Raw genomic sequence first — 13788 nt, 5'->3', positions numbered from 1 at the left:
GGCGGAGGGCGCAGACGTGAGAGGGAGCTTCTGTGGTGACAATAGAAGCTCCGTGGAGCAGAGGGGCAGCATTGCTTGAGAGGCTGGTGCGGTGGAAGGCGGGGAGGCTGGTTTCGAATTGCACCACGTGGTACGACGCGGGCAACGCATCGGAGAAGAGTCGCGACCCGGCTACGTGGAGCCCGCGTGCCTCACCTGCACCGCGTGCCTCACCTGCACCCCGTGCCTCACTTCCACCCCGTGCCTCACTTCCACCCGTGCCTCACTTCCACCCCGTGCCTCACTTCCACCCCGTGCCTCACTTCCACCCCGTGCCTCACTTCCACCCCGTGCCTCACTTCCACCCCGTGCCTCACTTCCACCCCGTGCCTCACTTCCACCCCGTGCCTCACCTGCACCCCGTGCCTCACTTCCACCCCGTGCCTCACTTCCACCCCGTGCCTCACTTCCACCCCGTGCCTCACTTACACCCCGTACCTCACCTGCACCGCGTGCCTCACCTCCACCCCTTGTCTCACCTCCACCACGTGCCTCACCTGCACCCCGTGCCTCACTTCCACCCCGTGCCTCACTTCCACCCCGTGCCTCACCTGCACCGCGTGCCTCACCTCCACCCCTTGTCTCACCTCCACCACGTGCCTCACCTGCACCCCGTGCCTCACCTCCACCCCTTGTCTCACCTGCACCGCGTGCCTCACCTGCACCCCGTGCCTCACCTGCACTGCGGCGGCGATAACATTTGGATGTGCAAAGCGTCTTCCAAATACGCGGGTGTCTCGAGACGTTGTGCACACAGAGAAGACAAGCCCGCATCGAGGGTGTGAAGGGCGTCTCCCTTGTCTCCGGCTGGGAATGAGCGATGGAATGACTCCGCACAGATAAATTAAAGTATTGGTGGAGCGGCGGCTCGCACTGCCTCGTTCGGGAAAAATAAAAAAAACCTCAGATCGACTCCCAGCCACGGCAAACATCAGAACCGGTCGTGGTTGTGCCGCCTCTCCACCGAATCCGCACCGACCGGCGTCGTGTTGAAGGCATCCTCCAACAACCCCTGCGACCCGCACGGCGTAGCGAGGCGTTCGTGGATTTCCAGCGGTCGGGCTGATGAAGTGGGGGTGGAGGGAGGGAGGGAGGGTGGGTGGGGGGCGAGGCATGTAATGTTTCTGGCCCGAGGAATAATTGAGGCGACATTGTAGTCGTAGTGGTAGTGGTGGACGCCTGCGTGGTGCTTACGTGCGTGTAAAGACGATATCGCAGAGACAGACGGGCAGACGAGGATGTTCTTGCTGCTGGAGATTCGTCTTATGGGATGGCGATCTTGGGAGGGTGCCGTCGCGTTAATGTCACATCCTGCTGGAGGAGGGGGGGGGGGGGTGGGCGAGGGGAGGGGAGGGGTCTAATTCGTTGCCTTCCTGAGAGTCGTCTTGGCTGAACGGACTTCGCCATCTTCGCCCTTGCACGGGGCCAGACATTGGCAGTGGGAAGGGATCGACGTTCATTGGCTGGGGTTGAGGGAGAGTGAGGGCGGCACGAGGAGGGCGGGAGGGCGGGGCTAAATTACGTCACAATGGGGTTGGGGGGTGGGGTAATGAGCCGCGGGGGGGGGGGCAACATATATGCTAAGTGGGGGCAGGGGGGGGTATCAGCGTCTGCTGTGCGGAGCAGTTCTCGTCGAAGAGACGAGACAACAGGCGAATAGCAATGTCGACTTTCTTTTAAATAATAAATATCTCACTTGACTGCTGGACATGGAATTTGAGTGGGGGTTAGAATCTAGTAATGTCGATCGTTCACCACCCCGCATTTGCCAAGTAGTGGGGTTTGGAGGGGATAAAACGTGTTATTATATTATTCATTATAACGCTTGTTTGCCGAGAACATTTTTCAGGCTTGACGATTGCCTTATATTTCCAAATTGAGTTATTTGTGGTGTAATGTTTCTGATTAAAATGACGCGGGAGAACGATGGTCTACGGTCCTTCGAATTACGTCACATCACACCACGGCGGTTCGTAGATGTTAACTCCCTCGCCTGGGATACAGGAGGTCGTGGGTTCGATCCCGACCATGACGCCTGCTGCTGTATATTTGGAGTTTGCGGTGTTTTTCTTCCTCTCTCATCATCATCATCACGGTGGCTCGGAGATGTTAACTCGCTCGCCTGGTATACAGAAGGTCGTGGGTTCGATCACGACCCTGACGCCTGCTGCTATATATTTGGAGTTTGCGGTGTCTTTCTTCCTCTCTCATCATCATCATTACCACGGTGGCTCGGAGATGTTAACTCCCTTGCCTGGTATACAGGAGGTCGTGGTTTCGATCCCGGCCCTGATGCCTGCTGCTGTATATTTGGTGTTTGCGTATCTCTCTCCCCATGGTGGCGTGGTTTTTTTTCTCCGGGCCCTCCGGTATTTCCCTCCACATTTAGAAACATGTGTTTAGAGCATTTGGCTGCTACAGATTTCCACGTGATAAGCCAATTCGTTAGGCTATTTGTGGCCAGGTCGCTTCTGAAAAAGAGCTAACATAGCTCAGTGGGCCTTACCTGGTAAAAAAAAATTACAGTTTAAATACATTTTAATTACTTTTTCATAGTTTTATTTTCACGGCACATACACCCGCAGTATTGCCCAGGGCTGCCTGTCGGTTTCGAACCTCGAACTTCTTCACTACATCTGGGGGTCATGTCACCGCCCCAACACAGCGTCTGCTGCCTCTTATTTTTTTTTACACCACGGACGAAAGATGTGGGCGGGGGGGTGAGGGTAGTAGGGGGGGGGGGGGTGGGGCAGTGTGCAAGGTCAATCTGTCCCCGTGACCCCGAAGCTGTCGGCTTCAGCGACACCCCCCCTCCCCACCATCCATCTGCCATCGTGAGAAGCCCTTCACCCGATCGGGGGGACCGGCGGCGATCCGCGGGTTGTGGCGAAGACGACGCCACCGCTGCCACCACCGTGGCCACCGCCACCACCGAATTTCAATCCAGGGCGCGCCGCTCTCTCCGCGCGCGGATCCCCCAATTAAAGGCACCGCACGTCCCCAATCGCGGTCCCGTCGAGGTGCGTTAGGAGCCCAGTTATTATTTCCCCGAGGCAATTTGCTCGAACGACACGGAGCCTTGTATCTCGAGCTCCGTGTTATTTAGTGCATCATCTTGGCTCGTCGTGGGCGCGTGTGTGTGTGTATATCTGTGTGTGTGTGTGTGCATCTGTGTGTGTGTGTATATCTGTGTGTGTGTGTGCATCTGTGTGTGTGTGTGCATCTGTGTGTGTGTGTGTGAGAGTGGGGAGCGATAGTGTAGCGGTTAGCACGCTGTTCTATGAGCATGGCGACCCGGGTTCGATTCCCGCTCACGGCAAACACCAGTGACGATTATCTGAACCGGTTCTGGGCCTCCCCTATGTCGACTCAGCCTTAAATTAGTACCTGGTGTCATATGTAAACATCGCCACTATGGAGACATAGGCGGCCGGGCGTGGTGTTGACCACACACCCCCTCGTGTGCCGTGCCGCCCTTTATAGGTGCTCGCTAGCAGCACTTGCCCCAACAGTCTGTTGAAGCCTACATGGGGGATCTTTGTCTTTGTTTTGTCTTGTGTAGTGACGGCGCAGCCATTGGCGCACCGTGCTAAACATCCGGTGACCCGAGTTCGACTCCAGTCCGTGGAGAATTGCATCAGAACCAGTCCTGGGTTGACTCATCCTGAGCATGAGCAACTCGTTTGCGTGTGAAAGCGTCAGCGTCGTCATTGTTGTTGTTGTTGTTGTTGTTCAGTGCAGGCGGCATCACCCACCCACCCACCTGGTGCGCTACGCGCTAGCCCTGCTTAATAGGTGCTCACAAACCGCACTTGGCACGACACCGTGGCTGGCACACCCCTGAGCAATGACATCGGCCCGTTGTGCAGGTGTCAGATGGAGGTTCACGTCGCGGGGATGGCGAGTGGGGAGGGGGGAGGTGGTCATATTCATCCAGCAGTGGAGAGAGTTGATTACTTACAGTGTGCGGATGCTTCTGACGCAGCCGTGCCCAGATTGCTGCGAGAATAACCGATTGCCGGATGACCCAGATTTGTGGATTACGCGCCCTCCCCCCCCCACCACTACTCTCCCCCCTCTCCACCCATTTATATTTTACAAGTGTGAAATTAGCGAGCACAGTGGACTTTGTGGCGGTGTCTGCAGCGTAGCAAGCTATCACTCACACAGTGTAATTTATTGTCATATAATTGTGAGCGAATTTCGCATCACACACTCGTGGGGTTGGCTATGCCCTCTGCCCGGAGCCAACATATTTTCTCAATTACAGGGGGCTCCATTAATTTATTTAATATCTTCATAATTGGAACCCCCCTCGCCCACCCCCTCGGGAAGGCAGATCGGTGACTGACAGACAGATCCTTTATTGAAACCAGGGTGAGATCCCGTTGGTAATGAAAGATTTCAGAGGTGTGCAATATTTGTTTTATTTATTATTAACGAGAGAGACTTGGATTTACAATAGCCGTGCAGGAGACCAAATATCACATCACAACATCGATATCATCATCAGCCATTATCTATCCACTGCTATATGAAAGCCTCCCCAAGCCATCGTCGTATCTCACACTTCTGCACACGAGTTGGATTCAACGCACAATCTCCATACTTGGACGTCCTCATGGGTGTCTTTTATATATTTTGTTTTATTATTTATTATCGCCCGACCTCTCCACATCGTCCCTTCTAGCGATGACGCGTCCTGCCCAATTCCATTGACTATCGCTAACGGCCAGTGTGATGATGATGATGATGATAATAATGTCTCTAACCCGCGGATATTTTCTGTTACAAGTGTTTCTCTTTGCCTTACTCGGTGTGAAATGACAAAGCTCACGGCCAAATGTCAGAATCAGAATATTATGTTTATACTGGAGGAATCCGATGAGCTGCAAAGCTCTCTTTCACAGATGTCCAGGAGTGCAAAGTATACGAATGGTACACAAATCACCCAAACACATCGAAATCAAATGAAACCATCCCCATCCTACCAGGCAAAGCCCACTAAGTTAATAATTTATTTTACAATAGCGACCTGGTTACAACAAAGTGGCCCATCGTTTGGACATTGATGACATCAACATTATCTAAGTGCATGTTTCTAAATGTATTTTCAACACATTTTAGCGGACACATTTTTGCTGCATGTAAAAAAATAAACCCTCCAGTAAACACGTTACAAATGCCAAACATTCAGCAGACAAAGGCGATCCGTCAATCTGCATGAAGCTTGAAACTGGTCGTACATTTGGGGAGTGGGACGGTTTAAAATGTCGAGTGAGGTGGTGCGGTGGTCCCGTTGACAACATCATCATCATCACCATCATCATCACCATCATCATCACCATCATCATCATCCTCACCACGTTTGAGAACCCGGTTTGTGTCACGGGAGTCGAATCCAGGGACTCAACAACAGTGGCCAGTCCTCGTTACGGAGGTCGAAACAATGGCCACTTATCAAACAACAAAACAACAACACCGAGCCAAATGCAAAACCAGGTCCAGACTTCTTCACGGATGTAACGTGAGCAGATTTATAAACCCACGTCGCCGAAAATCAATAGCTGGCGAGAAGACAGCAGCAACAAGTTGTGAGCTGCGCGGTTAATTAGAAGGGTGATTAATTTCCGTGGAATACAAAACCAACAACAACCGTAACTTGTTTTTAAATTTCTAATTAAAACTTCAAAGTTCTTGGCATCGAACTTGGCACGCAGACAGAGGGAGAGGGAGAGAGAGATAGGGCGTCCGCTCGCTGCCCGACTGTCGCCCAACGACCGATGACGGTGGTGCGAACGCCACCCTAGTCGACAGCACCTCCAGGGATATTTGGAGTTAAATAGCGGCGCGTGCACTCCGACTGGACCCGCGTGGGCCGCTGTCCAAGGCGCTGGTACGTGCAGCAGCCAGAGAGTGGCTTGACGAGACCCCATGATAGATCGGTGGATGCCGCGCTGCTTGAGCATTTTGGCACAAGACGGAGGGAAGTGGAAACAAATGACGACATGTGCAGTGGACACTCACGCGGGGCTATCTGCCCATGGATCGTGATGGTGGTTGGTGGTGGTGGTGATCTACTCGACGAGGCCCTTCGGCTGCTGCCCAAGGTCCTGTGGCATACTGTGTTCTACGTCCCAGGTTGTCGCCAGCGCCCCCCCCACTCCCATGTGTAGGCTTAACAGAGTTTTGGGGCAAGTGCTATTAGCGAGCACCTATGAAGGCGCACACGGGGCGACGGTGTGGCCGGCACCACGCTGGGCCGCCCCACTCATTGTCCCACACGCTCCGTGTGTGACGTTAATTTGCACGGGCACAGTTTCACAGATTCTATTTTATACAAAGGCACACGAATAGTATTAAATTACAAATGCACAACTTTATTTATTTGCGCTTTTGTGTTGTGTGTTTGTTTATTTATCTTAATTCATAATTTATTTAACGCGTTTATTTATTTATCCTGATATATTTTTTTGTTTTATGTGACACTCCCCCCCGCCGCCTCCCCGTTTACTCCCGAGACCGAGCATCATGTTCGTATGCGCGGTGGCTGTGACAGCACATTTGCGTTACAAAGGTTACACAAAACAAAAAACAAAAAAACACAAAGTTGCGTGTAAAACGCTGCGATCGTCGGTCCGTCCGTCCGTCCGTCCGTGCGTGCGTCCGTCCGTCCGGCAGTGCGCGCGGGCCCGGAGTGAAAGGCGTGATGGAGTGTGCGACAAAAATCGCAGAGCGTTCGCTGAAATTGAACGACATTACAAGTTAGGCTTCGGGAGGTTGCGACTTTTAAACTTTTTTCTTTCTCTTTTTTTGCTGCTGCTGCTGCTGCTGCCGCCTTAGCGTTGCACGGTTTATCTGTGTCCGTTAGCCTCGGCAGTCGCTGCTGATTGGTTCGCTATCGCTGTTTGGGACCTCGCTCGAGCGCCGTGGTCAAAGCGCGGCCTCTTCCCCTGGCGCGCGCCCCGTGCCCTCCTTTGTTTATTCATCAGCTGGCAGGGGGAGTGTGTAATCGTTCGCACGCCGCTTTCCCCCCACCACCCCTCATCCATACCACCGCCAAGCGCCACCAACCCCCTCTCTCCCGGGATTTGATGAATTATCACGATTCGCGGGACCGATTCAGGGATTGTTCATCCCATTTGACGGGCGCAGCGGCTTAGCCGCCGAACAAAGCCGGTGGTCACCGCGTCGAGCGCTTTCAGATGCTCTTCTCTGGCCATCTGGAACGCTCTCCCTTCCGATGTTAGGAAGCCACTGGACTGAAAACTCATTTCTTTAGAACTGATTTTTGTGTTTAGTTTGTTGTCCTTCGCCCGCACCTCCGATTAGAACGGTTGGCTACATCGGGTGAAAAATAAGTTGAACATACAGATAGAGTGTGCGTGTTTGCAACATAACCCATGCCACAGCTTCGTTGGAACACTGCAATCCACACTCGACATTTATTATTGCTTAATATCCCCGCAGATGGCCACGCAACGAATGTAACAATTAACTAGTTTTTTTGCATCCAATTAATGTATCAAACAATTTGCATGCGATTTGCATAAATTGTAAACGCTCAGTGTTTCGATGCCCGGTTTGATTCGTGTATTGCCAGCGTCGTATCGCGAGAAGTTTGCTCGATTTTATCAAAAGAAAGCAGAATATGAATTGACAATACCATCACACTGGTAATTATTTACCCAGAGAAGCCTCCTCGAGTCTCGTGAGTCAATCTTCAGGAGGCTCCTGCTACACTGGAGAGTTTGGCCATGCGTTCCATTCATGAGCGGATTAATGTGGGAGGAGACCTGAGAATCACGGTCAAACCCCAGCACCGTGCCACTGCTGCTGCTGTATGCGAGGTGAGTGGCGCTCAACACTGCCACCTCCTGGACACACCTCGCAGCCGCGCGCCTACGACACCTGGCAAGCCTCTGGTGGTGCTGCTGGTGGTGGTAGTCACGCACCAAGCAGTCTCCACCACGCTTGGCTTCTGAGATCTGATGATGAGATCTCATGAGATCTGACGATAAATCTCATGAGATCTGATGTTGAGATCTGATCTGAACTGATGATGAGATTTTGATAACAACTGATGATGAGATCTGATGTTGAGATCTGATGAGATCTGATGACAACTGATGATGAGATCTGTTGAATTCTGATGAGAACTGATAATGAGATCTGATGATATTGAAGGAATTCCGAGTGATTAGTGGCTAGGCGGTGGGCACCATTGCCCGCGTGTTAATGGAGTGGCATCTGCTGCGGTGGTTTGTTTATCTTGTTGCCTTCCATTGAGCTCTGATCACCCCCCCCTCCTCCTCTCAATCTCTGCTCGGGCGTGTGGCAGTTTCTGGCCATGCGTCTCTGACAAATGCAATCCGATTGGCCGCAATGGAGCCATGTCTTCGCTCTCTCGGTGTGTTGTGCTCTCGGGTGCTTTGCAATAAAAATACTCAAGGAGTCATTGCCCAATCAATCCCGCTTTAGGAAGAGCTAACTCAAGCAAATATGTTTTAGAATTCGATTTTAAAAGATTTTATCGCAGCAGCAGCATTTATCCGAATTGGGATGAAGTTCAAGCTGCGGGGAGCAGACACAGATGGGCCTTCGCCTCGACTGATTCGAGACGACTTTTGTGAACCAGGCACTGGCGGAGCCAATGGGGGGGGGGGGGGGGGGGGTCGCACGTGCCCCCCCCCCCCCAATGATCCGATCAAAATCCCTAATTTAGATAGGATCATTGGGGTTCATTAGTAATAAATCGGCATTTAGCGACCCCCACTGCCACTGTGTAGCATATTATTATTAGGTGCCAGGGACTCTATGAGATGATAGGACAATAGTTCATGATTGGCAATAAGTAACGGCGAAGCAGTTTTAAGTGACGCAGAATTGTGCGCAGTTGCGTATACAGTACACGACTTCCCTGAAGGCATTCACATTCAGCGATGCCGATCACACAACGCGGTTCGAATTCGACCCTCGATCGATGGCTGCGCCATCGCCGCACACGCGTCGAATAAAAAGCAAGGAGACAAGTCCTTTCTTACTAACAACTCCTTACTTGCGAACAACTCCTATCATTTCTCATCGCTGGAGGGGTTGCCCCCCCCCTACCTGAAAATCCTGGCTCCGCCACTGGAACCAGGGTCTCCTTGGCTGATGCTGGTAACGTGACGGTCGCGCGATATTAAAAACCACGACAATGATCGCATCGCCCGTCTGGCAAATATCGATCACGTCGTAATTATCGATGCTCATTTAATTTAACCTCAAATACTCAGTGTTACTTCCTGACAACATGTTAAAGTTGCAAAACGCACAGCTATTCTCAATTTAATGCGTAAGTCATGGACGACATGGTCATCATTATCCGTAGACGAGGTGGTTGTCATGCGCGCTGGTTTGTAAAGTTGCGACTATTTAGAAGGATGCGTGGCAGGCCCACGTCGAGTGATCTGCCGATGTAGAACTTGAATAGCCTTCATCCCTCCTTTGAAATTACAGCAAGGAACCAAACACAGTCGGAGAAACATTCTGAAAAAACAATGACAACGTTACGTAAAATCGGTATAAATCTTGACACCGGCTCCTCTCGCCTAGAGGGGCCCCCGGTGAAGGTTGCTCAGCTGCCTCTGCTCCCTGGTCGCCTCGGCTCACCGGCTCCTGTTGGCCAGAGACACCGCGTGGGTGCCAGAGACCGACGGCGCTCTGCCCTGCGAGCACATTGACAGTTGCTGTGGACGGGAGCTCAGCTCGCTTGAGGCGTGGTGGGGGCGGGCGGGGGGGAGTCCCCTTGGGTCTGCATCAGACGGTGGGTGGATGATGTCCAGGCAGCGCGGGGGCTGTCACGTTCGACTCCCTCTCCAGCCCGCGCTGCGTTCACATCCACTGAAAGTCTCTGGCCGCGACTTTCGTGCCGTCTCGCCGGCGCAGCCTTGTCCGACGTTTCGCGCCACGTGCCCGGAGCTTCATCGGTTTCTGAAGCAGTTCCTGGAGAAGTTCCCGGCATGTGGTGCGAAATGTCGGGCATGGTATATGTGATGTGTAAAGAAGGTGTTGTGGATGTAATGGGGAATTTCGGAGGTTCTGGAGTACACATGCAGGACGGTGGAGGATAGGGTAAGCAACTTGGAAGATCACGTGGGATGCAAAGTGTGGCAAATGTAATTAGTAGGATGAGGTTGTGATGGATGGGATCGGTTTGCGAGGATGCACCCTCGTGTCACGAGTGGCAGCATCGGATAAGCAACAAGGGATACTGCGGTGGCTAAGAGATGTTAACTGCCTCGCCTGGTATACAGGATGTCGTGGGTTTGATCCCAATGCTGGCGCTTGCTGTATATTTGGAGTTTGCATGTCTCTCTCTCTCTCTCCCCGTGTTCCCATGGTATTTTTCTGCGGGTCCTCCGATGTTTCCCTCCACATTTAGAGTGACCATCACGCGTTTAGAGCAGTGGTTCTTAACCTGGGGTGCACGCACTCCCTGGGGGTGCGAGATGCCCTCTCTGAGAACCAAAAGGGTGCAGTCTGCAGTAAAGGTTAAGCACCACTGGTTTAGAGTATTTGATTGCGATGAATCGACACACGATGACGACTTGCCACTCCGTTGAGCCATCATTTGTGGCCAGGTCGCTTCTGGAAAAGTAGCTATGGAGCTCAGCGAGCCTTACCTGCTATGAAAAAAAAAGTAGTGAAACAAATAACGAAAAAAAAATCGGAATTTCAGATTTGAACGAGGCGAGAGAGAACGTCGCTCGCTTGCTCGCTCGCTCGCTCGGACTGTGCCACTCGCCCCATCGAGACGCTGAGGCTGCCGCGCAGAACACGAGGAGGGGAGGGGAGGGCGACCGGCCTGGAGCCTCGCAGCCCACGACTACGCCGCCACCGCTGCTGCTGCCGCCACCGCTGCTGCTGCTGCTGCTGCCGCTGCTGCTGCTGCTGCTGCCGCTGCTGCTGCCGCCCGCTGCCACCTTCATGAATGTGGACAGGGATATTTGTCTTACGTTCACATTTGTTAATTGTCACCTTTACTGCCGCCGCAGCTTGCGTTTGTTAAATAATACAATTAAAATCATGTGGGGTAGGTTGCAGGCCGGTGGGGGAGCTGAGGGGAGGAGGTGGGGGGCAGGGAGAGGGGGTGCGGATGATAATTAATGAAGGGGCTTAATGTCGCATCGCGGGTTACCGGCGCCGTCCGCATCCGGGGAACGTGAAGCCGCTGTCTCGGGTCACGGGTGCGTGGTGGCGGGGGGAGGCGAGGAGGAGCGGTGGCGCAGTGGTTAGCGCGCACAGCTCTATGGACACGGCGAATCTGTGAATATCAGTGGCGAATATCTGAACCGGTCCTGGGCCTCGACTAGATCAGCTCAGCCTTAAAATGAGTACCTGGTGATACGGTGCGTTAACATCAGCACTGGGAAGACAAAGGCGGTCGGGCGGGCGTGCGTGGTGCTTGGCCACCCACCCCACCCACCTTACGTGCCGTGCCGGCCATCATAGGTGCTTGCTGATAGCACTTGCCCCAGCAGGCTGTTAATGGCTACACGGGGTGCCTTTGTCTTTGGGGTTGCAGCGGAAATATTTCGCGGTGTAGTAAAAAAAAAGAATCGCATCAATAAGTTAGCGCGTACATAAATTAATGCATTAGCGAATTAATTAATGCATGAATTAAGTACGGAATTTGATGAATAAATAAACGCGGCGACGTTTAATAATTCCTTTCTGCTTTAGAGTGTTGGCTAAAAGCCTATTGTTATTTAAGAGTTAAAGAACGTGATTATGATGATTCCATTTCGTTGTCGTGCCAACGAAATGTTGGCTGGAACGTTTCCTGAGCTGTGGTTGTCATCCTCCAGGACTTAGTTTCTCTGCCTCTGTACGTGTGTCTGTGTGTGTGCGTGCAATCTCATCGCGAACATGTGTGCGTCTTGTTTATGTGTGTGTGTGTGTTTTACGATTACCTGAACCGGTGCTGGGCCTCCCCTAGGTCGACTCAGCGCCAACTTCGTATCTGTTGCGAAGAGATCAGTTCATGCACTGGTGCCAGCTGGTGCATTGCATTGTAGGATTGCTTGAGAAGGCGTTCATCCAGCAGTGGGTTGACCGCTTCGAATAATGATGATGATGATTATTTCATATAAACTTTTAAGCAGAAAAGAATGTTACGATAAAAATGTTATCAAACTACTCAGCGGTAGATGGAGCAGCTCGCAATCGGAGGGCCGCGAGTTCGTCCCTGGTTGGGGTCGGGCAGGAGGGCAGTCTATTCAGCCCATCATCATCACCATCCCTCCGAGGCGGACAAAATAAGCACAACTTTATCGGGGAAAGTCAACAGCGCTTGTCCCGCGAGTAGACTCGCTCTGGTCATAGTAACGTGGAATTACCACCACTGGCTCAGAGCCGTAAGCGGGAGACAAACACCGATGCGCCAACGCTCATTTGAGCAGAAAATCACTTTGACCGTTGACACCACCGCCACTCCAAAAATAATATCAAATCGTGGCCCTGAAATTTGACGATTCCGCAAATTATTGGGGGTGGGTGGGGTCGGGGGGAGAATCATTTAACCCCCTGCGAGGCTTCCGCTCTGCGTTGCCCGTGGCGCCCAAGCGTACGTGCGCTGGTCGGGGTACAAAATGAAGTGATGCAATTCCCTACGTGAAGTCGCCCTTGAGAGTTGTTGGCCATCCCCGGAGCCTGCAGGTCAGTCTGTCTGTCCCCGTCTCTCCTCTCTCTCTCTCAACGCTCACCTCGCCACCTGAATCTTAAGGGTTTGGCTTTGCGGTGTCATCCATCAACCTGGCAGAATCTCTAAACCCGCGTGTCTCACAAGTGTGTGCGCGCGCGTGTGTGCAAGTACACGCGTGTCTTTGTACCTCAAAGGCGGACAAGAGTGGGGGGGGGGGGTGGGGTTGGGGTGGGAGGCGTTGGGGATGTGACCTGGCGCGGCTCATCAGCATGGCACGGGTGTCCGCCGGCCGTCCCGACGGAGCGGGTTCACCTTGCGGGGAGGGTGGCTGTAGGCGGCGGCGTCACGCGAAGCTTTCCGCTGATGCGGCTCGTGAGCGACGGCGGCTGAGAAGCGGGGAGCGATTCTCGATTGAGAAACTCACTTGTTTGGAACGACTTCTCATTGCGTTTCGTTTGCCGTCCGTCCCCCGCACCTCCGATTAGCGCGGTTGGCTACGTGCAGTGCGAAAGAAGTTCAACATACAAACATGCACATACATACGTTCACACATGTATACACACATACACGTATACATACACACATACACATGCATACACACACATACATTCTGTGTGACGCTCAAACTCAGGTTTATGATTCATGTTTATAAATAAATATTTCGCGGGTCGTTTTTCAGAACACGCCCAAAGGCCCCGGAACGCTAAGCGGCCAGTAACAAATAGCACTGATCACAGTTGTAATTGATACGAGTGTGACGCGTTTGTTGAACTGAGAAAGGTTATAATTATTGATTGTTAGCTCTTGGGGAAAAGTGACGATGATGGGAGGAGCGGATTTCAGAGTGGAGCAGTGCGAGGGAAGACTCAGAAAGAGAAGTGTGGTGGGTGAGGCAGTGAATGAATGAGTTAGTGAGTGGGTGGGTGAGTGAGTGAGTGGGTGGGTGGGTGAGGCAGTGAATGAATGAGTGAGTGAGTGGGTGAGGCAGTGAATGAATGAGTTAGTGAGTGGGTGGGTGAGTGAGTGAGTGAGTGGGTGGGTGAGGCAGTGAATGAATGAGT

General features: G+C 52.5%; 1 protein-coding gene and 1 long non-coding RNA gene across 3 annotated transcripts in view; one reads left to right on the top strand and one right to left on the bottom strand.

The window, feature by feature from the left end:
- LOC144936573 (CUGBP Elav-like family member 1) overlaps positions 1-13788 on the top strand; it is a 253380-nt gene that overhangs the window by 27668 nt on the left and 211924 nt on the right. The gene's annotated exons all lie outside the window — the stretch shown is intronic.
- LOC144936420 (uncharacterized) lies at positions 11285-12786 on the bottom strand. The gene is made up of 3 exons (XR_013637429.1): positions 12697-12786; positions 11997-12046; positions 11285-11347 (listed from the first exon to the last, which is right to left on the bottom strand). It is a non-coding gene; the product is annotated as an uncharacterized LOC144936420 (long non-coding RNA).

This window comes from Lampetra fluviatilis, chromosome 16 (genome assembly GCF_964198595.1).
Source record: "Lampetra fluviatilis chromosome 16, kcLamFluv1.1, whole genome shotgun sequence".
Classification (NCBI taxonomy): domain Eukaryota; kingdom Metazoa; phylum Chordata; class Hyperoartia; order Petromyzontiformes; family Petromyzontidae; genus Lampetra; species Lampetra fluviatilis.
Note: the sequence above shows the minus strand (reverse complement) of the source record. Positions and strands in the feature narration are given on the sequence as shown.